The 24588-nt window shown below is 38.4% G+C and overlaps 1 protein-coding gene across 1 annotated transcript in view; it reads left to right on the top strand.

The window, feature by feature from the left end:
- Window positions 1-24588, top strand: part of NMU (neuromedin U) — a 166844-nt gene that overhangs the window by 93482 nt on the left and 48774 nt on the right. The window lies entirely within an intron of this gene.

Raw genomic sequence — 24588 nt, 5'->3', positions numbered from 1 at the left:
ATGGGTTAGGGTTATTATAAGGGTAAAGTGAGCTGGTGCACACAAGGCACTCAGCCCAGGGCCTGGCACACAGTAAGCACCCAACAAATATTAGCCTTTCATTCATTCCTTTTTATTCACAAATTATTTACTGAGAAAGTTGTTGCTATTGTTCTTATTGCATATCTTTGATGACTGATAAATAATTTAATCCCAGGAGGTAAGCACTGGTAATAGGAGTTAAAATTATAGTACCTTGACACAGATGAAATAAATTGCTACTGGAATTTTTCTTCACAATAATTTGCAGGAGGAATGGGTAGGGATGTAGGTGAAACAAGATTTTGGAGCTGGATGATGGTTATATAAAATTGCATTATGTTATCTTCTTTCTTGTGTATGTTTGAAATTCTCCATAATACAAAGTTAGGGGGAAAGGCACAAAGACAAAGACACAAAAATCAAATTAACCACTGTCAAATGCCTAATAAATGTCACATTTTCTCAGAGTTGGGTCATTTAATTGGTTTGAAAATAGTAAAATGAGACAATGAATCTTGGGTTTCTGACGGCCACAGAAGTTGGCTTCATATACCTGCACCATTAATTTGACAGCCACTTTTCCACAGGATTTTAGTATTGAGCTTTGGCACAAATTATGTCCAGGCATTTTACCCATAGGCTATGCCTGAATAATAAATCATGTGCTATGCCAGGTTTATTTCATTACATAGGCATTTGTAAGATTATAAATGTGATTCTTACATCTACTAATCGAATTAGGACCTAATCAGTGGGAACTCAAACATCGTCCATGCAATGAAGCTGGTATAGTTTAAATTTGTGTTATGGTGGCTGTATTCTGAGATCAAACAGCAAAATTTTCTTGAATATTATTTTACTTTATTACTTTGATAAAAAGAAACAAACACAAACAAGAGAGAAGTTATAAACTTGAATAGTTTCCAAGTTAGAGATCCCTCAGTATTTTTAGTGAACCTCTTGAATTTGGTCTGGAAATGACTGTTCAATGAACACACACGTGTTCCACCCTTCCCTCCCTTCTCCAAAATCTTGCTCCATTAATCATCTCCTCAGTCTCAATCTTCAGTCTCTCTCAATGTATTTACTTACTGTGGTTATGAAGACTAGTCTGGTCTGGTATTCCTTATCTTAAACTACAACAAGACAATCCCCAGGCACCAAACTCTTGCTGATGCACAAGAAGAGGACAAGAGTATATGCTGTCGGTGTTAAGACATTGTGGACAGAGAAAGCACTGGCTGCTCATTTTCTGTCCCAAGAGCAGAGGACATGAATTGTGGCACTGGTTTCCTTCAAGCTACTCCTCACAAGGCCATCTCTGGGTAGCTTGTTCCAGGGTAAATAAGAGCAGGAATGTGTTTCATAAAATTCCACAAGGATCCCAAGCAACTGAATAGGCCAGCAAGTGAAGGATAAAATAGAAAATTGCACCAAAAAATATCATCAAAGTGTTCAATTTTTCTTTTCTAAGCCCAGAACTAGCTCTACCCTCGACATTCCTGATCTACTCTGCCTACCCCTGCTCACAGAAGGAGCTGAAAGTCTGACTTCATTCTTTTATCAGAAGAACATGAAAGTGGCCTTATAAAAAGAAATAGGTTCTAAATAAAAAGTTTCACTGCTGGCAACATCCTGGAAAGGGGAAATTTAAATTTTTCTCATCTCTGTTCTTACATATTTGAACTCTTTGGAAGGACTCCATGGGTTTGAAGTGTCCTTACATATTTGAATATGTTCAAATATGTCCTTACATATTTGAACTCTTTGGAAGGACTCCGTTGGGTTTGAAATGTGTACTCAGTGATTACTAAGAAAGATTAGTTTTTAATCCCTGGGATGGTTCTTTATTTTCATTCTCACAGTTGTTTTCCACAAGATATTAACTTAATTATCTCTCTCTGTTCTCTGTTAATTATAGCTACGGCTTCCTGGGAATAAGTAATTCCAATATTCAAAGTCAATCATATGTAGTTAATGAAATTAGATATGACTGTAATTTAGGATGGAGTCCTGGTGCAGAATGCCATACATTTTCATTTTTTCTTGGCTTTTTTCCATCTTACTGTACTAAATGGATTTGCTTCATTTCATCACCAGCTCTTAGAATCTAAAGTTTCCTTTACATCCAAGTCAGGATTGATTTAGTACTGTATCATCTGCATGTAGCATCTGGAACACCGTGTGTGCCTAGTAAATATTTGCTGAATAGCTTTTTCTGGGTCCATCTTCTCTCTCAGTGTAGGAATATCTTCAACTATTTCCCTCTGCTTGAGCCTCTCATTTCCAGGGAGTCTCTTCCTTTCTCCTTCCTTCCCACTGCTACTCCCTCCTCTCTCAATAGACTATGTTAAGTAAATCTGTGCTGGACACTGTGTTGGGCTCTGGAATATTGATGGTGAAAATATGCTTCTTGCCCTCATGGAATTCACGGATGAGTAGGGAAGACAAACATTTTTTTTTAAAGGTTTTATTTATTTATTTGAGGGAGAAAGAGCACAAGCAGTGGGGAGTGACAGAGGAAGGAGAACCAGATTCCCCGCTGAGCCCCATGTCGGACTTGATCCCAGGACCCTGGGATCATGACCTGAGCCAAAGGCAGACACTTAACTGATTGAACCACCCAGGCATACAAGACAAACATTTATTTAAAAATCAAGCAAGAAAAGTAAAGATAAATGCTAGGATGGGGAGCACAGAGGGCAAAGTGGCCTCCTCCAGGAGATTAGGAAGGATTCCATGAAGATGGGAGGACTGAGCCCTGAAGGGTGAATGGCGGTCAGTTTGGTATAGAAAAGAAGGAAGACCACCCAGGCAGAAGAACCAGAATGTTCAAGGCTGGGACATGGGGAGGACCTTGTGAAGCAGGACTGAAAGAAGGTCAGTGGGACTCCAGCCAGCTGAGTAAGGGGGGAAGAGGGATAAGCTGGGGCTGGGCACCAACAGGAGGGCCTGTCACAAAGGGCCTTGGAAACTCTCCTAAGGAACTTGGACTTCATTCTAAGAGCACTGGGAAGCCATCCAGTAGTTTTTACAAGGGGGGTGACATGATCAAGTTGGCGTCCCACTCGTTGCTAAGAGAGAGAGAGAGAGAGTGTGTGTGTGTGTGTGTGTGTCTTATAAAGTTCCTCCCTCCACTGACTTCAAACTGCCTCCGTATGACCTTGCCTCACTGGTCTTTCTTTTGTGTCTCTTCTGGAGCCCTAAAGAAACAAATCCACTCCCTTTTCTCAGTGATGCCTCTTTTTTTTTTTTTTTTAATTATTTTCAGTAAGCCAACATATAGTACATCATTAGGGTTTTTTTGTTTGTTTTTTTTTTTTTTTTAGGATTTTATTTATTTGAGGGAGAGAGAACGGAGGAGAGAGTGAGCATGAGAGGGAGAGGGTCAGAGGGAGAAGCAGACTCCCTGCTGAGCTGGGAGCCTGATGAGGGACTTGAGTGAGTCACTTAACCAACTGAACCACCCACGCGCCCTCCTTAGTTTTGGGGGCAGTGTTCAATGATTCATTAGTTGCATACAACACCCAGTGCTCATCACAACCCGTGCCCTCCTTACTGTCCATCATCCGGTTAGCCCATCCCTCCCACCTCTGTGCTGAAACCCTCAGTTTGGTTCCCCGAGTCCATAGTCTCTTATGATTTGTCTCCCTCTCTGAGTTCTTCCCATTCAGTTTTCCCTCCCTTCCCCTATGGTCCTCTGTGCTATTCCTTATGTTTCACCTATGAGTGAAACCATATGATAATTGTCTTTCTCTGCTTGACTTATTTCACTTAACATAATCCCCTCCAGTTCCATCCATATTGATGCAAATGGTTGGTATTCATCCTTTCTGAAGGCTGAATAATATTCTGTTGTATAAATAATATATATAATAAAATAATATATATATAATATATATTTTATGTATTTAATGATATATTAAATACAAAATAATAATATAAATAATATAATAATACTCCATTGTATATCCCATTTTTTGACTGGATTATTTATTTTTTGGGTGTTGAGTTTGAGAAGTTCTTTATAGATCTTGGATACAAGCCGTTTGTCTGTAGTGTCATTTGCAAATATCTTCTCTGTGGGTTGCTCCTTAGTTTTGTTGAATGTTTCTTTCACTGTGCAGAAGCTTTCTATCTTTGTTGTATATATGAGCCGCATCTTCTTCATCCATTCATCTGTTGAAGGACATCTCATTTCCTTGGCTATTGTGGACATTGCCACTATGAACATTTGGGTATGTGTGCCCCTTATTTTCACTACATCTATATCTTCGGGGTAAATATCTAGTAATGCACTTGTTGGGTCATAGGATAGCTCTATTTTCAACTTTTTGAGGAAACTCCATGCTGTTTTCCAAAGTAGCCACTTTGTACCAGCTTGTATTCCCACCAACAGTATAAAAAGTTTCCCCTTTCTCCACATCCTTGCCAATATTTGTTGTTTCCTGCCTTGTTAATTTTGCCAGTCTAACTGGTATAAGGTGGTATCTCATTGTGGTTTTGATTTGAATTTCCCTGGTGGCTAGTGATGTTGAGCATTTTTTTTTCATGTGTTTGTTAGCTATTTGTATGTCTTCTTTGGACATGTGTCTGTTCATCTGCCCATTTTTTGACTGGATTATTTATTTTTCGGGTGTTGAGTTTGAGAATTTCTTTACAGATCTTGGATACCAGCCCTTTGTCTGAAGTGTCATTTGCAAATATCTTCTCTGTGGGTTGCTTCTTAGTTTTGTTGAATGTTTCTTTCACTGTGCAGAAGCTTTCTATCTTGATGAAGTCCCAAAAGTTCATTTTTACTCTTGTTCCCCATGTCTTTGGAGACATGTCTTGAAAGAAGTTGCTGTGGCTGATGTCAAAAAGGTTACTGCCTATGTTCTCCTCTAGGATTTTGATGGATTCTTTTCTCACATTGAGGACTTTCATCCATTTTGAGTTCAGTGATGCATTTTCAAACTGAAGTTCTGTTTCAGTGTCATCTTATCCTGATCACATTCTTCTGTATTTTCTGTATTACCAATCTTCCTAATGAAATGTAGCTCATGGAATTGAGTACAATCTTCTAGAAGGTTTTGGAGAGTAACAGATATGTTAGTTTCTGTGATCAGGACATTATTCCAGAGACACATGTGCCACCAACCGTTTCATATTAAGTTTGTAGTTTACCAAGCAACTCCAACCCTCAGCCTTTTAAGGTGCAAAACTAATAAATTAGAGGGTCTCTCTCATTCTGTTTTTGCTCCATTTTCTTTTTGGTACAGATAAATACAATAATTCTGAGGTTCAGCCTTGACACTGCCATCAACTTGTTGTATAATCCTGCAGAGGTCATATATTCTCTCCAGGCCTCTGTGTTTTACACAGATGAGAATTTCTTTCCCCAATCCTGATGTATTGTTCTCTGGTACAAACCCCATTCCTGAACGAATTTTGGACTGTCTCCATCCTTCTCACTCAGTCTCTCCAGATGAGTGACTTAATATGATAGGTGATTTGGGAAGGAGAACATGGACATCCATAGCTCATGCCTTTCTCTGTCCTCTTTCTTTGGGAGCAACCCAGCCCACAGAAAGGATATGCCCTGGCCTGCTCCCCTGTGCTGAAAGTTTTACAAGGAGTCAAAGTCCCCAGTGAGGCCTCCACAGTCCAGTGGGGTTCTGTGCTGAGAGGCCCACTTGCCTGCAGATTTAAGCCAGTTAGTTCATTATCAATTCAACTGTAATATAATAATAGTTCTGTCCCCAGCTGCCTTATGCATTGTCCTGTTTCTCAGTTGGTTCAGATATAGTGCTATTTATTGGGCTCTCCCAAACAATGAGAGGATAAGCAATGTTCATTTTCTAAAATTCCCTGCCTCTAAAAACAAGACATGGCATTTATCCCATTAAATGTCTTTAAGTTGGTTCCAGCCCATTCTTCACTACAGCCAAAATTAGCACTAATTGGTACCCAGTGGTCTGGAGGAGTTACTCCTGTCTTTAACCAATTTGCTAACTCTGACTAAGTGATGTTGACCCTGGAATACATTCAAGAAAATAATGCAGTATGCTGAAACATTTCCATAGCATTATTCTCAATGCCATATTACACTAATATGGAAGCTTCTGTTAGTGAAATGCCATTTCTTTGGGAGGCTCAAAATCAGGGGCGCCTGGGTGGCTCAGTTGGTTGAGCAACTGCCTTCAGCTCAGGTCATGATCCTGACTTCCAGGATCGAGTCCCACATCAGGCTCCCAGCTCCTTGGGGAGTCTGCTTCTCCCTCTGACCTTCTCCTCTCTCATGCTCTCTCTCTCACTCATTCTCCCTCAAATAAATAAAAAAAATCTAAAAAAAATAAAAAAAATAAATAAATCACTCTATTGTAACTAATGTCTTAGAAGGTCATACGTGGCACCTATGACACATCCTCTGAATAGTTTGTCCATGGTGCTTGTCATGCAGCAAATGCAGAACCAAGCATACACACTGGTGATGCTGGTATGTCAAATTGTTAGTAATAGTAGTTTAAATTTGCCAGCTGCTTTATGTGATTCAAAGAAGTCTCAGGAAAGTATCTCACTTGGGCTTGCCAGCAGCCCTGTGCAATAGACAGGGTAAGAAATACTGTAATCATTTAACAAATGAGGAAACCAGGTCAGAAGAGTTCAATAATGTGTCCCAAACCACACAGTATATTTAGTAATGGAGTCAGAACCAGAACACAGGCTTGGAAATATTGTCTAAAATTTTCCTCTAATCCTTTGGCCACTCCAATTATATATTATCTTCCAGTCTGCATGGGTTCTTATTTATGACCCTGATATAGATGTAAATATCACACTTTTATCATAGACTCAGTGCTCCTAGTAAATTGCCTCTTCATGTTGTTCACTGGTGTCTGTAACACAGGGCTTGTGGGCATTAGATCCCAGCTTCCCCAGGTCAGGGGCCAAGTACACAGTATGCTGTTCTTTGAGACGATGTTTAATGTGGAATGGCAAAGCCATATTTGATTTTTTTTTAAGAGAACGGAGAATGTGTTTGATATCCACCTTCCTTTTTTTCTCTCTTTACTTGGTTTTAAAGACACAATATTTTTTTAAGATTTTATTTATTTATTTGAGAAAGAGAGAGTGAGAGAGAGCATGAGAGGGGAGAAAGTCAGAAGGAGAAGCAGACTTCCCACAGAACTGGGAGCCAGATGCAGGACTCGATCCCGGGACTCTGGGATCATGATCTGAGCCAAAGGCAGTGGCTCAACCAACTGAGCCATCCAGGTGCCTGTTATAGACATGATATTAATGCATAATGGGAATGACTCTAAGACCATAGATATCAGAAACAGACTATGTGGCTTCCATTCCTGGCCCTACAAATTGCTGTTTGTTTTAGGGCAAATTACTTAATCATCTTGCCTTATTTTGGGTTCTCCTGAGAGCAGAGCCTGAAACAAGCACTCAGGTGAACATAATTTACTTCAGAAGTGAGCCCAGGAAGCAAAGGTAAGAAAATTGAGATTTGGAAGGAAGAAAAGTCAATGAAAGGTGTATTAATGGCTTGGTTGCTGTTGTGGACAAAGGAGACTCACTTTTGCTGGGGACTTTCTGAAGACCTGTGTGAGAACTGTCTCATCACAGCATGGGGATACTGGTGCATTTACCTACTGATTCTTAACCCCACTGGTTGAGAGTAGACCCCAAGTTCTTGTCTCAACCCCTTCCCACTTCTAGATTGCTGTGTGGGTGAGCAGTTTCCCAAAGCTTCAAAGAAACTCCCGAGACAGCAAAGCAGAAAGTTGCTGAGGTCCAGAATTGATACGGGACCTTGCCACATGCATGTAACTATACATCCAAGATGCTCTGAAATTAAGCATACTAGAACATGGAGCATGGTCCTTCACAAGCATCTGTTACAATCCTTAAGTCTTGCTTATTGCATCTGTGATAAGGGGTTGCAAGAAAACTTCTTCACAGAGTGATAATGATGTTTAAAGGAGATAGTCAACAGTTCCTGGCAAACTTGATAGACTTGTTAAATGCTAGTGATAATGATGTTGGGGACAAGTGATTTATCTTATACCAAATCCATAGTATCTTATACCAAATCCATAATATCCACCTGATATTAAGGTCAATAGGCAGTTCATATATTTGCCATTTCTGTGTGATTATTTTATTGGTTAGACTATAACTAATCTGAAACTGCTTAGAACTAGATATATGCTACATTGTATATTAACTCTTCTTTAAATATTTGGTAGAATTCATCTGTGAATCCATCTGATCTAGACTTTTGTTTTAAGGAGTTTTTGACTACCCATTCAACTTTATTAGTAGTAGTCAGTCTGTTCAGATTTGCTATTTCTTCTTGATTCAGTTTTGAAAGATCGTATGTTTCTAGAAGTTTATTCATTTCTTCTAGGTTTTCAACAGTTTTCTAGCATGCAATTTTTTGGAGTAGTATACAACCCTTTGCATTTCTGTAGTGTCACATTTTACTTTTCTTTCATTTCTAATATTATTTATATGAGTCTTCTCATTTTTTCTTGATGATTCTTATTAAAGGTTTATCAACTTTGTTTTTCTTTACAAAGAAGCAGCTCTTTGTTTCATTGAATTTTTTTCTTTTATATTTTTAGTCTCTATTTCATTTATTTCGGCTCTTATTTTTCTTATTTCCTTCATTCTGTTGGTTTGGGATTTTGTTTTTTCTTCTTTTTCTAGCTTCTTTAAATATAGGGTTTGATTGTTTATTTGTGATTTTTATTGCTTCTTGAGGTAGGCCTATATTGCTAAAAACTTCCATTATAGAACAGCTTTTGCTGTGTCTAGAACTTTTAGAGTGTTGTGTTTTCATTTTCTTTAGCTTCCATGTATTCTCTGATTTCTTGACCCAGTGGTATGTAGTAGCATGTTGTTTAGCCTCTACGTGTTTGTGTTTTTTCCCATTTTTTTCTTTTTTGTAGTTAATTTCTACTTTCATACTGTTGTGGTCAGAAAAGATGCTTGATATGATTTCAGTCTTCTCAAATTTATCAAGATTTATTTTGTGGCCTAGCATATGAACTATCCTGGGAAAATGTGCCATATACATTGAAATGAATGTGTATTCTGTTGGGTTTGGGTGAAATATTCTGTATATACCTGTTAAGTCCATCTGGTCCAATGTGTCATTTAAAACCACTGTTCCCTTATTCATTATCTCTCTAGGGGATCAGTCCATTGATGTAAGTGGAGTGTTAAATTCCCCAACAATTACTGTATTACTGTCAGTTTCTCTCTTTATGTCTTTTAATATTTGGTTTCTATATTTAGGTGCTCCTATGTTGTGTGCATAGATATTTATAACTGTTTCATCTTCCTGTTGGATTGATCCTTTTATCATGTGATGCCCTCTTTATCTCCTATTATAGTCTTTGTCTTAAAGTTTATTTTGTCTGATGTAAGTATTGCTACTCCAGCCTTTTTTTCACTTCCATTTACATAGTAAATGTTTTTCTGTCCCTTTACTTTTAATCTGTATATGCCTTTAGATCTAAAATGAATTGTTGTAGACAACATATAGATGGGTCTTGTTCTTTTTAACCATTCCATTACCCAATAGCTTTTCACTGGAGCATTGGAGACCATTTACATTTAAGGTAATTATTGATAGGTATATATTTATTGCCATTTTATTCTCTATTCCTTTCTTTTTCTCTTGCTTTCTTTCCTAGTGACTGATGATTTTGTTTAGTTTTGTGCTTGGATTCCTTTCTCTCTCTCTCTGTCCCCCCCACTTCTTTTTTTTTTTTTTTTTTTGGTCCATCTAATATTTGATTTGTGGTTAATAACATTCTAAGCATTTAACAGCCTATATTAAGTTGGTGGTCACTTAAGTTTCGACACTTTCTAAATGAACTTCCTTTTTTACTGCCTCCATGTTTTATATGCATGTTGTCATATTTTGCATCTTTTTATTCTGTGAGTCTCGACTAATTTTCTGAGGTCTGATTGATTTTACCACTTTTGTCTTTTAACCTTCACACTAGCATTATAAGTGATCTACTACCTTTACTGCATATGCTCACTTTTACTTATAACATTTTTTTCCTTTCATAGTTTTCTTCTAATTATAACCTTTTCTTTTCTGCTTGAAAATGTCCCTTTAATATCATAAGGTTAGTTTAGTGGTGATGTGTTCCTTTAACTTTTATTTTTCTGGGAAACTTTATCTCTCCTTCAATTCTGAAGGAGAGATACCCTTGTTGGGTAGGGTATTCCTGGTTGTAGACTTTTTCCTTTCAGCACTTTGAATATATCGTGCCCCTTTCTTCTAGCTTGCAAAGTTTCTGCTGAAAAATCAGCTGATAGCCTTATGGATTTTCCCTGTACATAAGTAGTTGTTTCTCTTGTACTGCTTTTAAGAGTCTCTCCTTACCTTTAATTTTCAACATCTAATTTTTTTACTTTTTTTAAAGTTGTATTTATTTGAGAGAGAGTATATATGGATGTACATGGGGGGAGGAGCAGAGGGGAAAAAACCTTCAGACTCCCCACTGAGTGCAGAACCTGTTGTAGGGATCAGTTCCACGACCCATGAGCTCATGACCTGAGCCAAAACCAAGAGTCAGTTGCTTACCCAACGGAGCCTCCCAGGCACCCCTTATCTTCAGCATTTTAATTATTATGTGTTTTGATGTGGACCTCTTTGTGTTCATCATTTCCTTGCTTTCTGAACCTAGATGTCTGTTTTCTGTTCCAGGTTAGGAAAGTTTTCAGCTATTATTTCTTCAAATATTTTTTCTACACATTTCTCTCATTCTTCTCCTTCTGAGACCCCAAATAAAGGGTCTAAGAAGTGACATTTAAGACGAAATCCCTAATTCTTGATTCTGGCAGCATACTTGAGTTATAATGTGCCCAGATTTATACTAACAGGCCTCATCCTAATTTTGGTTCTAGGAACAATATTGGGATGCAGAAGTGAAGAAAGAAGGAAGGATGTTTCTTTCTCTTATCTGAGCAATAAAGTACAAAGTTCCAACCTTTTTTGCTTTTACTCCTTTTTCTAATGCATCTCCTCACCAGTCCTACTGTGTTCTACTTCTGCCCTGTTAAAGGATCTAAGCCAAATGCCCACCCTTCACAGTAATCCAAGGATGACTAACCTGACTTTAATGATCCCTGCAGTATTTGGATTTTTTAACAGATGTTTGTGAGCCCAAAGGAACTGCAAATTGACAGAATTTCTGGATAGACGACAAAGCAAATTTTAAAGATCCAGATAGTGAGGGAGAAAGAGCTTAAGGTTTTGCAGACTGCAGTAAGGAGTTGGCACCTCCTCACTCTGTCACTGCTTATTGCGGCTCCTTCTTTTTCTTTCCCTCCAGCCCCATAGTTTTTTTAATAACTCTAAGATTATTCCCAGTTGCTCTTTGACAATCAGAGAAGAGATATTTGGATGAGAAACACAGGTGGATCATAGCATTGTGGCTCCTTGTGAACGGTGAACGGTGTCATATTTGTATTTACGTGGGTTTTTAAAGGCTCAAAACTGCTGTTTTTAGAAGAAATTTTTCTTATAGTCTGATTTATAGAACTATTCTACTTAGCAAATGTATCTCCTTCCCTTCCTTCCTTCCTTTCTTTTCTAAGATGGGGCCAAGTTAAATATTACCCACCAATTACCATCATTACAAATTCTGAACTACTCTAAAATAATGAGTAATCGTAAAACATGAGCAATTTAGATAAAATTCATAACCTGCAGTTTCTCAAGGTGTTATGCTTAAAGAGTAAGTAACAAACCAAGTACCTGGATGGGTCAATATGCATGCACTCCTGCATGCTATTCCTTTTCTCTTGCATTTGTCACCATAATCTCTGCAGTTAATAAGGCAGAATTTTAGGTTCTGTTAGACTGTCTCTCACATCCATCTCTTTTCCACACCCACTACCTGAATCATCGTAGCGGTTCCTATCTCCTGGCTCATTCTTCTCCCATTCAACCTCCCACACTACATTAGAGTAATCTCTCTAAAATGCAGATCTTACCATGACATCTATCCACTTGAAATTCTTGATGGCTTCTCATTGCCCTCTGAATGAAGTCTGTACATCTTAACACAGTTAAAAAAAATGCTTTAAAATTTTCCTGAACTCATTTTCTAGACTTGCCTACATCAATCCTTCCCTGTATTTCTCACTGTCATTTACCTGGACATCCTGTGCACATTCCCACTATTCTACTGTCTCTCCTGCTTCTTCCTCTGCTGAAATTTGTTTTATTTTGCTCTCCTGAAGCGATCCCACTAAAGCAAAAATAATCATTCCCTTTATTCCCTTGTACTTTATATGATATAAAACATTATAATTTATCGAAACATCTAACTTACTGTATTTATGTTTATTTACTTCTATGAAATGTTCACAACATCTGAATGATCCAATGGAGAGGATATTGAGCCCTTCCACAGAAGAATCAGATCCAGATCCCAGCTCTGGTGCCAAGTATTGCTATTCTCTAGTTTCTGATAGTAAAAGTCCAATAAATAAATAAATAAATAAATAAATATATGTATATGTGTGTGTGTGTGTGTGTGTGTGTGTGTGTGTGTATTTTTTAGGTTATTTGCAAAAAATTTTTTCCTATATAGAGGCATGTATATAATACTCTTCAGCCTAACAACTTCCACTGAGCACCTGCTTTGTGCAAGGCAGAGTGTTAACATTGGGGGATGAATGAAGTCTTTATAGTAGGGGTGAGGCTTATTATCGTCTTGAAAAGCCATAAAAATAGGATAATAGTTTTTTGGGAAGAGGTATAAGGATGAGCAAAATCAAAGGGCATTCAGCTGAATATCTGAGGAATAGGAAAAAGTCAAGCGTGACCAGATTGTAAAGTAAAGAGATTAAAAAGAGCTAAGGTGAATGACAAGGCTGGGAGGGGAAAGACCAACATAAAAAAATGTTAATGAAAGGAATATGGATCTAGAGGAGACTTTTCAAAAGATTTTTTTTTTTAATTTTTAAGTAATCTCTACACCCAGTGTGGGGTTTGAACTCACAAATCAGAGACCAAGAGTCTCACATTCCACCAAATGAGTGAGGCAGGTGCCCCAAGAAATTACATATTTGGAATTGGGGAAGCCAGTATAGGTGCTAAGATTTTATGCCCTGAAGTTAGATTTTCTGGTACCAACCCTAGCTCCTCGTGATTTAGGTGTAGACCCTTTAGGCAAGTTATTTTAACTTTCAAGGTCTTATTTTCCTTATTTGTGGAATGAAGTAATGATAAGACCTAGCTTTTAGCATTGCTCTAAAATTTATATGAGTTAATGCTTATATGGGGTTGAACATAGTGTCTGGCATTCACTAAGTGTTCAATAAAAGTTAGCTATAATTATGATGATGATTTAATTTTAGGAAGAACTTTGGGTTGAGAATGTTAAGAAGGGTGGCTTAGAAATGAAAAAGCAAAAGCATACAGAACAATATCCAGATGAGAGATGAAGATGGCCTGAGCCACACAAATGTATTTTATGTGAGTAACTCCTCAAAACCCTGCCAAGTAAATATCTCTGAGAGCTATATAGCACTATAGGGGAGAAGAAAGGTAATATGGCAAATTGCATTTTTTGAGATGGCTGTGACAAGACCGCTCATACTCAGTGCTCTTCTTAGAATGTGATGGTAAAGTTTCTCCCATCCATAGGTAGGCCCTGTGTTCCCTTCCCTTAGAAATTTGGTGGGCCTGTGAATACCAGAGGTGACATTATCTGACTTTTGAACCTAGGTCATAAAAGGCATACAGCTTCCACCTGGTCCTCTTTGGACATTCTCTCTTGGAACCAAGTCACCAAGCTGTGAAGAAGAGTCATCACATAGAGAGGCCACATGTAGATGTTCTAGCCAATAATCCTGGCCAAGGTCTGGGTAGAGAGATGAGACAATAGGTTTAAGTTTTGACACATGGCATTTGAAATATCTAAGGACAGCTACATTTAGATGTCCTGCAAGCTGTAGACTCTCAAACCCAGGGGAATTAGGGCTATAGAGATTGATTCAAGAGGCAACTATGTTAAGCCATGGAATGACTGAACATTCCCAGGAAAAGAGTATAGAGTGAGAAGAGAACCCAAAACAGAACTCTGAGAAAGCATGCATTCAGGGAAAAGGAATCAGAACAAATTAAGGTATAATCAGAGAAACAGGAGGAGAATCAGAGGAAATGATAGAGAAACCAAGAAAGGTGGGGCTGGTCATTGGATCAAATGCTCTAGAGATGCAAAATGAAGTGTGAGAAGCAGCTGTTGGGTTTAGTTCTTAGAAGGCCATTGGTGAACTTTGACAAAAGAATCTAGTAGAAGTATTGAAAGTTAGGTTGCAGATAGTAGTTAAGGAGGAATAAAGAAGCAGAAATGCAAGCTAGTCTTTCTAGGGTTTGTGGCAGTGTAGAAATAATAGAGCTAGAGATAGGTGCAATGAAGTTCAGAGAATCTAGCCATGTTCATGGGCAGTGGAAAAGGAGCAATGAGTTGGGAAGATTCATTTTGCAGTTATAAACTGTACAGAGTTGTCATTTATAGCATAGTAAAATGGCCAAAGTGGGTGACTAGACAGGGAATGGTTATTTATTGTTGCAAACTGAGGCAGAATCCTGGAAAGTGAGACAGATTTTGTTTTGTGGCCTGAAAAATGATTCTGAGGGAAATTTCCAAAGAAAAGTTCCAAAAATTCTTTTTGTTTTTGTTTTTGTTTGTTTTTGTTTTTAAGTAGTCTCCATGCCTAATGTGAAGCCTGTTGCGGGGCTGGAACTCAAAACCCTGAGATCAAGACTAGACTTGAAATCAAAAGTCAGATTCTTAACCAACTGAACCACCCATGTGCTCCCCCACCAAAAAATATTTTGAATAGTAACTTTTTTGTGTGGAAAGAATATATAGATTCTTAGGATGACCTTGAAAGACAATGTTTATTTGTCTGTATAAATTCTGGTGCTCTGGCAGGAGCAGATACTGTAACTATTATCATTCTACAGTGAAGGTAGAGGTACAGAGTATCCTGGTATCCTCTCTCCAAAGTGTGGGCTCTTCATACTATACTGGCCCCCTTTGCCTCTGTCTTTTCAGAAAGTTTTCTTTTGTATATGCTTTTCCACACTTACTGCTAATGTGGGTAATATTGTCCAGTTTGAAGGTACAGAGGTCATCTGGGGTAGGAGCTGATCGGCCGGCTTTCCAATTTGTGAGGCAAGATCTCCTAAGATCAGCCCTACCTTGGTGAAATCAACAGCCTTCCAAGTCTGGTTCTTAGCTTTGTGACCCAGGAATTTCACTTTCCCAGCCTACCAAAAAAGCTAGCTGACTCAAGTGATCTTGGACTAACCACAATGCTTACCAAATTATCATTTTATGCTGGGAGCTGTTCTTCACAACAAAACGTTCACATCTGTCCTCCAGGAAGCTCTTCCTGGTTACAAGATATCTTCAAGCCTGTGTGGATACAAATCAGTTGGTTGCTTTGTGAGCACAGAGTCAGAACAAAGGAAGGTTGATAGTATGGCCAGATATATCAGAAAGCTAAACGAGTCATTTCTGACTCAGAGTAGGGTACTGCCTTTAGTAAACATATTTGCTTTTCTCGGGGTCACTGTTTGTTCCCCTGGACAAAGTTAGATAGAAGGATACTACCAACCCTAGTTGTTCTGGCTCGCATTTTCATATTTTCATGGAGACTACTCTCTCTTGCTGCAACATTCTTTATTATGAGATATTTATTTCACACATTTTCTGTGTGGGGGCTAGAATCCTTTTTGTTTTTTAATTTGGCTGCCTTTTATGTACTGAGTTTCTCAATCAACTCAGTTTTTACCCTCTCTACCTGCCTACACTGTATGGCCTGCACAGACACGGTATGCTCTGAATGGAGTAAATCAGACAGCTCCATGCAAGAAGTTGTTATTAAAACTTTCATTTTGCTTAGTAAAATACCTGTAAGAATACTGCTGGGGAACATGAAAGAAATAGAATAACACTACTATTCTCCCTAAGCTATATTACAGATTCCAGCCATTTATATTTTGCTCCTATATTAGTTTGTTCTCCGTAAAACTCCCCTATCAAAACCCAGAAGAGATATTTAAGCCACAAGCACAGTTGTGTCAGATGGCTATTCAAGTTCTTAATATTTTTTTTCCTTTGGAGTGAACTCTCCCAGATCCTATCTGCTAACTCCTTTACTAACTTGATCTTTAAATGTCTTTATATTTATTTGGCTTATATCTATGAGTAAAGGCTGTGCTCTCCATTGCAATTCGTGTTCTTTAACTAAAACCTTTTAAAAAAATTTCTTGATTTATATTGGATATTCACATATTCCTTGAAGCTATAGCCTCATCTATAATGCAAACATATTACCCGTTCCAATTTATATTAGAATCTATCCACTGGTTCAGTCTCATACGACTTTCAGGCTTCTAAACACCTATGTTCTCTAGCTTCATAGACAGGGAATTTGTGTTCTGTTCTAGGAGTTAAGAAACTTTACTATCAAGTGAGAATGACTTTAAACCTTCTAAAATTCTATCTCGTGCTCCCCCTGCACAACCCTGGGGAATTTTAGAGTGGCATTGTTACACATGCTGTCAGTTTGCCAGTGTCTTGCCCAGATTCCTCCTTCTGCTACTTCAGCATGCCCTAACCTACTTTCGAGCTGCTGGTATCTCTACCTCTTTGAGGGCTCTGCCCAGATACAAAGAGGCAGGTTAAAAGCAAAGAATGGAGAATTAAAATAGCTGAGCTCCCTCAAACGAGGACTGATAGGACATGATGTACAAATATTCAACATAACCCTTCCTTCTAAAATGGACAACTTTGAGGTGTATATTACACCGTTTCCCCACATTCCTAGCAGCACCAAGCTCCAGTTGCCCACAATGATAGGTAGCTTGATAACATACTCTTTATTGCTTCCTTCCTTTCCCTTTCTCACTTCCTGATCCTTTACCAGTGCTTCCTGCACTTTACATATAAATACTTTGACTTGAATTGTTGTCTCTGGGCCCTGAGATATAATGGAGAAAAAGAAACTCCCTAGCTATAGGACCAATCAAATTAATATTTGCAAGTCACACCTGATGAAATATAAAGGACATAATGTCCAGTATATAATAATAACTGTTTTATGCATACTCTTCAAACATTTATTGCTTGTGGTCCTCCCTCAAAGAGCACCCAACCCACTAGGTGAGGTTGACCTATAAACTATGAGACTTTAACACAGTGTAGCTAGTGCTATAAGGGAGGCATGAGAAACCTCCTGTGGGAGAATAGAAAGGAATCAGCATTTCAGCAGGATAGGATTGTGACTGGAGGAGGGGTTTCAGAGAAAGTTTTATTGGTGGGGTGACATTGGGTAGGAAAGTTGGAAAAGAGCATTTCAAAAGGAATAGCATGAACAGAAAGGGAGAGGGAGAGATTTGAACAAGCTGGGAGAGCTGCCATGGTGAAGGGAACAGTGGGCTCGAGCACCGGGTATTTGGGGAGTAGCTGAGTGAGATGAGATGGTGAGAGGCCTCCAATGTCATGCGGAGGGAGTCAGCCTCTTTCTGAAAGTGATAGTGAGATAGCAAAGGTTATGAAACAAAGGAGCGCTATGTATGATCAGATCTTTGGATTATAAAATCTACTTCCAGATATCTATGGAGTATCTGTGGGGCTTAAGACTATTCTTGGTGCTCTGTTTACATAGATAGGACAGTAGAAGGTAAGTAGTTAAACACGCAGAGTGCTTTTGTTTGAATCTCAGCCCTGCCACTTGTGAATTGTGTGATAAAAATAACTAACCTTGCTGATCCTACTGTGTGCTTGGCATAGTTCTAGGTACTTTACATATAAAATTATTAAGTTATACTTCCTTCAGATTCCTATACTATACAATGGTGATATTATTTCAATGACAATATTGTATGTGGCTCTCTGAAAGAGTAGTTACGTAAATAAGTTTACTTGTGTAAAACTCTTAGGACAGTTCCTGGTACATAGCAGGTAGCAGGTGATTAATAAATGCTGCTGTTATTACTATGTGCCCCTCTGCTCTCAGAAAAGCTCATATTAAGTGGAATCCATAGCTTTGCCAAGTTCCCCTACACGTGAGTACAGACATTACTGAACAGTGTCCCTGGTAGGCACATGTCCCACTTGAAGAAGGGGTGGGAGAAAGATACAGTACAATGTTACATAGCCTTACTTGTCTTACACAGTTCTAAGAACTTTTGTCCACTGGAAAAGTGTCATACCTCCCAGAACAGTCTTTAGAGAGCTGTCCATGAGTGGAGGTGCTGAAGGAATTAGAATAACTTTTTCAACAGCCAAGGCGCCTGAGCAGTGTTCTACGTCTTGGAATCCAGGAGATAAAAGAAGCATGAAATTGGAAGTCAGTTTCAGGATCAAGACCCGGAGAAGTCTGTCTGTGTTTGATTTCTGCTCTTTTGTCTATAGAGATGTCTGTAGAACCTCTGGTGAGCAAATACTAAGTGGCCCAGCCCACAGAGAAGATTCACTTGGCTTTGATTGTGAAGAGGGCTGCAGAGAGTTTCCTTCTGGAAGAACCTTATTCCTGAAGCTTCAGTTATAGTTCTAAATGTCCCAGATGAATCAGGCATGACATCATGAGAGACCATGGAGACTATGGAGTGACAAGATACTAAGCTTCTTACCCAAACATTTATGAAATTTGAGAGTTATGAATGTAGGCCCTAGGTACCCATGATAATTTTGGACTAGAACTTGACTTTCAAATTTCTAGAAACAAATGAAGTTTTCAAAAAGAGAGGTGCACTGTATTGTGATTTAGTTTTTATATATTTACAAGTTGAACTAATTTTAACTTTCTTGGAAAAGCATTGCATGACCATGTTGCTTGCTTGTATGTATCCCTTGTAATTTTGTCCTTTTCACTAAAATCTTCCACCTTGAGGCAGGCGGAAGAGGTGGAACTCAACTTTCTCAATTAACATGATGAACTTGAATCTTAAGAAGTTTCAGGTTCATGGGGTGCCTGGATGGCTCAGTAGATTAAGCAACTTATTCTTGATTTAGGGTCAGCTCATGATCTCCAGATCGTGAGACTGAGCCCCACAGTGAGCCCTACACTGGGCTCTGCTTCAGTGTGGAGCCTGCTTAAGGTTCTCTCCCTTTTCCTTTGCCCCTCTCCCACAACTCTTTCTCTCTCTTAAAAAAACAAAAAGAAATTTCATGTTCACAAGGAACTAATGGGCCATTTCCTGGCTTATTTAAAACAATGGGAGGGGACGCCTGGGTGGCTCAGTTGGTTGAGCAGCTGCCTTCGGCTCAGGTCATGATCCCAGCGTCCTGGGATCGAGTCCCGCATCGGGCTCCTTGCTCAGCGGGGATCCTGCTTCTCCCTCTGCCTCTGCCTGCCATTCTGTCTGCCTGTGCTCGCTCTCTCCCCCTCTCTCTCTCTGATAAATAAATAAAATCTTAAAAAAAAAATAAAAAATAAAACAATGGGAGAAAACTATTTACCATCAGTTGGGTCATTTATTTATTTTATTGGATGTGTTTATACCAATGGTTCCTTAATTTAGATCAAGGAAAACTTTTATTATGTATATTCCTTCCTCCACATAGATTCCATGTTTTGAAAGATTTTGCCTATCAAACAAACTGCTTTGACTGAGAAATAATAATTGTTGGTTCATGAGAATTATAATAAAGGATCCCCAAGAATTTAGAAATAAAGAAAGTGAAGTTGAAATGAATGCCTAACGGATCAAAGGAAAGAAATCTAAAATGAAGGAGACAGAAATGATGCAATTACAGCCAAAAGCAAATACTTTTGATGTCTCATTACTACATATAACCCAATCGCAGGTGACTGTATGAATTCTGTAATGGAACCCAGTTGGCTATCTCACCATCCATTCTGACATCGTTTTGGTATATCTTCCTGCCCTGAAGAGGCTCAGAGTTATGAACTACATTTCTAAGAGTTCCTTGCATCTGAGGATTTGGATGTGAGTTGGATTCTGCCATGCAGATGCACTTTCCAGGAGACTTGAATTGTAATGGAGATAAGTAGGGAGTGAGGCAAGGTGTTCTGGTACCCACTGGATGGTGTCTGCTGTACTACAGAAGCATGGATCAGGCTGCCCAATTCAACAGGCAGGTCCCTGATTGTGTCAGGGGCAGCAGCTGCCTTGACAACCCGGTTCTTGTGAGGTACCTTAGGAGATGACCCAGGATGATACTGAAGTCTATTATTTCAGCCCTCCCAACAATTCCATGAACCATTAAGTACCCTGTAATATGTCTTGTTCCACTTAATCTAGCTAGAGTGAATTCTGTCTCTACAAATGGACTTTGACCTAAGCAGTTTTTACTAGGAATATTCAAATATTGAAAAGAGATCAAGAACCCATGACCACCTTTTCAAATCAATGTAGGCTCTTCCCAGTTCTAAAAAGAAAAAAAAAAGTTGGAACAAAGTGGAATCTTCATTTAATCAATTTTAAATGTTTAGGACCCATTTGGGTATTATGGATGGCACTTGTTATGACAAACATTGGGTGTTCTATCGAGTCCCACGTCGGGCTCTCTCAAAAATTCTACTCCTGAAACCAATATTACATTATATGTTAACTAACTAGAATTTAAATAAAGATTTGGGGGAAAAAAGAGTGTAAATTCCAAAAACACCCCAAACATCGCCCCCACAAATATTCAGTAATTACATTAAATAAGTGGACTAAATGTTATAATTTAAAAAAATAAATGTTTCACCCACAGAGAAAGGGCCAATGCTTATTTCCATAAGTATGTAACAAGTATTTATTTTATATTGACTTCAAAATCCTTACTCTCACAAGTAAGAAAATTGATCATAAGTATTTTCTCTCTTTTTATTTAAAAATTCTATTTGTTCATTTATTTGAGAGAAACTGAGAGAGCACAAAACAGGGGGTGTGGCACGCAGAGAGAGAAGCAGAATGCTGGCTGAGCAGGGAGACCAACACAGGGCTTGATCCCAGAACCCTGAGATCTTGACCTGAGCTGAAGACAGACGCTTAACTGATTGAGCTACCCAGTTGTCCTAACTTATGTTAGGACATAAGTGTTTTCTATCTCATGTTCACACCTCTCTATTGGAGAGTAAAGAAGTTAATCAGCTAATGGTTTGTGTTTACATTCCCTCCCTCCTGAGGGAATTTTAAGGTGTTGGAGAATTTTCAGCTTCATAATAAAAGCAAAATATGGCAGCACAGAATTAACTGTGGAATTTGAAAATAATTTTGAGGTGCTATGAGTTTGTTAAGAACAATTTAAAAACCTTTAGTTTGATGACCAATGAGTTATTGTTGGGGAAAAAAACCTCTAGTACTGATTTGCTATGTTAACTAAGTCGGTCTTACTGGCCAAAATATACATATTTTTCTTCACTTACTAAAATCAAAAAGATTTTAGATCACATTATTTTCTTTAAAATTAAATGTAATATTTTTCCTTGATTATATGTTCCTTGTAGAAAAAAGTTTCTACAAATTACATTATAGAAATCCATAATCCGTAAACTTTCTGTCCATATATAACTATTGATAATCTCAGTATCCTTGTCCCTTTCTTGTGTGTGTATTATTTTTTTTAAAGATTTTATTTATTTATTTGACAGAGATCACAAGTAGTCAGAGAGGCAGGCAGAGAGAGAGAAGGAAGCAGGCTCCCCGCCGAGCAGAGAGCCCGACGTGGGACTCGATCCCAGGACCCTGAGATCACGACCTGAGCCGAAGGCAGCGGCTCAACCCCCGAGCCGCCCAGGCGCCCCTTGTGTGTGTATTATTGACATCATATTATATATGCTGGTGTGAAACCTGTTCACTTTTTTTTTCTTTTTTAGAGAGAGAGAGTGCACAAGCCAGGGTAGGGGTTGGAAGGGTGGTGGGGAAGAGAGAATCTTAAGCAGGCTCCACACGCAGCACAGAGCCCAGCTAGGGGCTCAGTCACATGACCCTGAGATCATGACCTGAGTGGAAATCAAGAGTCAGATGCTTAACCAACTGAGCCACCAGGCACCCCTCTTTTTTTTTTTTTTAATAAAACATCAGATTACAAAAATACCTTTGATGTTCACTAACTTTTAAATTTAAAAAGGATATTACTTTGCAGCGTGAGCTTTCTAGTGCTATGTAGGCAATAAATGGTATTTAGTCTACATGCTGTAGTCCTACTTTTTAAATCCAAACTTCAGTGTTTTTTAAAAATAATGTTATAAAATATTGTTATTGTTATTATTTATTTTCCTTATAACAGGGAAAATAAAATTTACTTGTGTCTACAGTGAAATTAAATTAAATCACTGTTCTTTACTACCCATTTGGTTGATATGTTTATATTATTTTACATAAAATCTGAAACATTAAGTAGGTTAGGTACCAACTAAGGAAATATTAGCAACTATTATCATCAGTGAGGTAAGAAACATACTTTGGAATACCTCCATCCTAAACATATCAGTGATACTAAATTACAAGCATAAAAAAGATTCCAATTGTCAACACACAGCTTCAGGAACCATCCGACTCTCCTTCTGCCCATCTGGAGAGCATTTCTAAATCCTATGAACAATTAGATAGGAGCAGCCTCACAGGCCTCTGGAGTGAAATGCTTCTTACAAAATCTATTTAACAAGAGGTGAGCCTGAGTTTACGCATTAAAAAAATATTTATGCACCCTATGGCCTTGCTACTCAAAGTGTGTATTCTGGACTAGTAGCATCGGTATTACCTGGGAGCTTGTTAGAAATTCAGAATCTTGGACTCTACTCTAGATCTCAAGTCCAAATCTGCATTTTAACAAGATCTTTGACTCATTTGTATTCGCATGAAAGTTTTAAAGGCATTGCATTGGGAGGTAAAATATATTCTAAAGAGTATTTTTTCTCCTATCTCATTGTAGAACTTATGAATGCTCCCCAGATGGACAAGAGAGAGTGAGTCAGATGGTCTCTTTTCCTTTCCCATATTGATTCTCTATGTAGTGAGGTCTACTCTTTCATGTAGAAGATATCGGACCACCTTGGCTTGAATCCTGCCTTTACCATTCATATAACCTCTCTGTACCTCACTTTTCCCACCTGTAATAATAAATAATAAAATATAATAATATAATATAATATAATAATAAAAGGAATAATAACAGTATCTCAAACAGTTGTGAGGATTAAATAAGTTAATTCTTTTAAAACTCTTATGGGGCCACCTGGGTGGCTCAGTTGGTTTAGTGTCTGACTCTTGATCTCAGGGTGTGTAGTTCAAGCCCTGCATTGGGCTATGCTGGGCATGGAGCCCATTAAAACAAAACAAAACATCTCTTGGAACAGTGCTTAGCAGGGTGCCTGGGTGGCTTGGTGGGTTGAGCCTCTGATTTTGGCTCAGGTCTTGATCTCAGGGTCCTGGGATCGAGTCCCGCTTCAGGCTCTCTGCTCTGCAGGAAGCCTGCTTCCTCCTCTCTCTCTGCCTGCCTCTCTGCCTACTTGTGATCTCTGTCTGTCAAATAAATAAATAAAATCTTAAAAAAAAAAAAAGAACAGTGCTTAGCACATAGTGTTTAAAAAAAAGATTCATTATCATCATTATTGAGGTCTGAGTTTTGTGAGCCATTATCTTAAAACCTCATGTCCCACTTTAAGGCGGCTGCCAGATGAATGGTCCAGAGACAAGAATGGTCAGCTGGGAGAACCTGAGATAAGCAGATTTGTCTGAAACTCCTTTAGGACGGTCTAGGTCTGGCACGAGACTACCATTTAATAGCTTAGTGCCCAAGTGTAATGACCATAGGATATTGATTACTGACCTCTCTTTTCCTAAATTCCATTCATTAAAAGTCACAGAAGATTTTTCAGCCAATTCCCTGAAACCTTATTATCTCTACTTTGTAAGAAAACAAACTTCTTGAGTATAGTGAAAGGCCACTGTTATATAAATTGATGTTGTTGATGGAATCAATTCTGGCACCTTTTCATTCCTCTCTTTACCCATTGCAAATAACTTAAGTAAAGATGATAGACTGAGTGAAATGGAATAACAAGAACCTGATTTCATCCCTCACCAATCATCTATAAGAAAGAAATGTGCCATGCCAAGGAACAATTAACAGCCAGATATTTGGTCACTAATCCTAACATGGAGCCCTAGAGTACAAGGAGAAATTCTATTGCCTAGGTCACTGCTTATGAAAATATACAAATAAGTCATCCAAATGTCTTGTTAAAATGTAGATTCTGTCCAATTTTCCCAGCACCATTTATTGAGAGACTGTCTTTTTTCCACTGTATATTTTTTTCCTGCTTTGTTAAAGATTATTTGACCATAGTTGAGGGTCCATATCTGGGCTCTCTACTCCGGTGCACTGGTCTATGTGGTTGTTTTTGTGCCAGTACCATGCTGTCTTGGTGATCACAGCTTTGTAGTAAAGCTTGAAATCAGGTAACATGATGCCCCCAGTTTTGTTTTTCTTTTTCAACATTTCCTTAGCAATTTGGGGTCTCTTCTGATTCCATACAAATTTTAGAATTGTTTGCTCCAGCTCT

The sequence above is a fragment of the Mustela nigripes genome, chromosome 1, assembly GCF_022355385.1.
Source record: "Mustela nigripes isolate SB6536 chromosome 1, MUSNIG.SB6536, whole genome shotgun sequence".
NCBI lineage: Eukaryota > Metazoa > Chordata > Mammalia > Carnivora > Mustelidae > Mustela > Mustela nigripes.
Note: the sequence above shows the minus strand (reverse complement) of the source record. Positions and strands in the feature narration are given on the sequence as shown.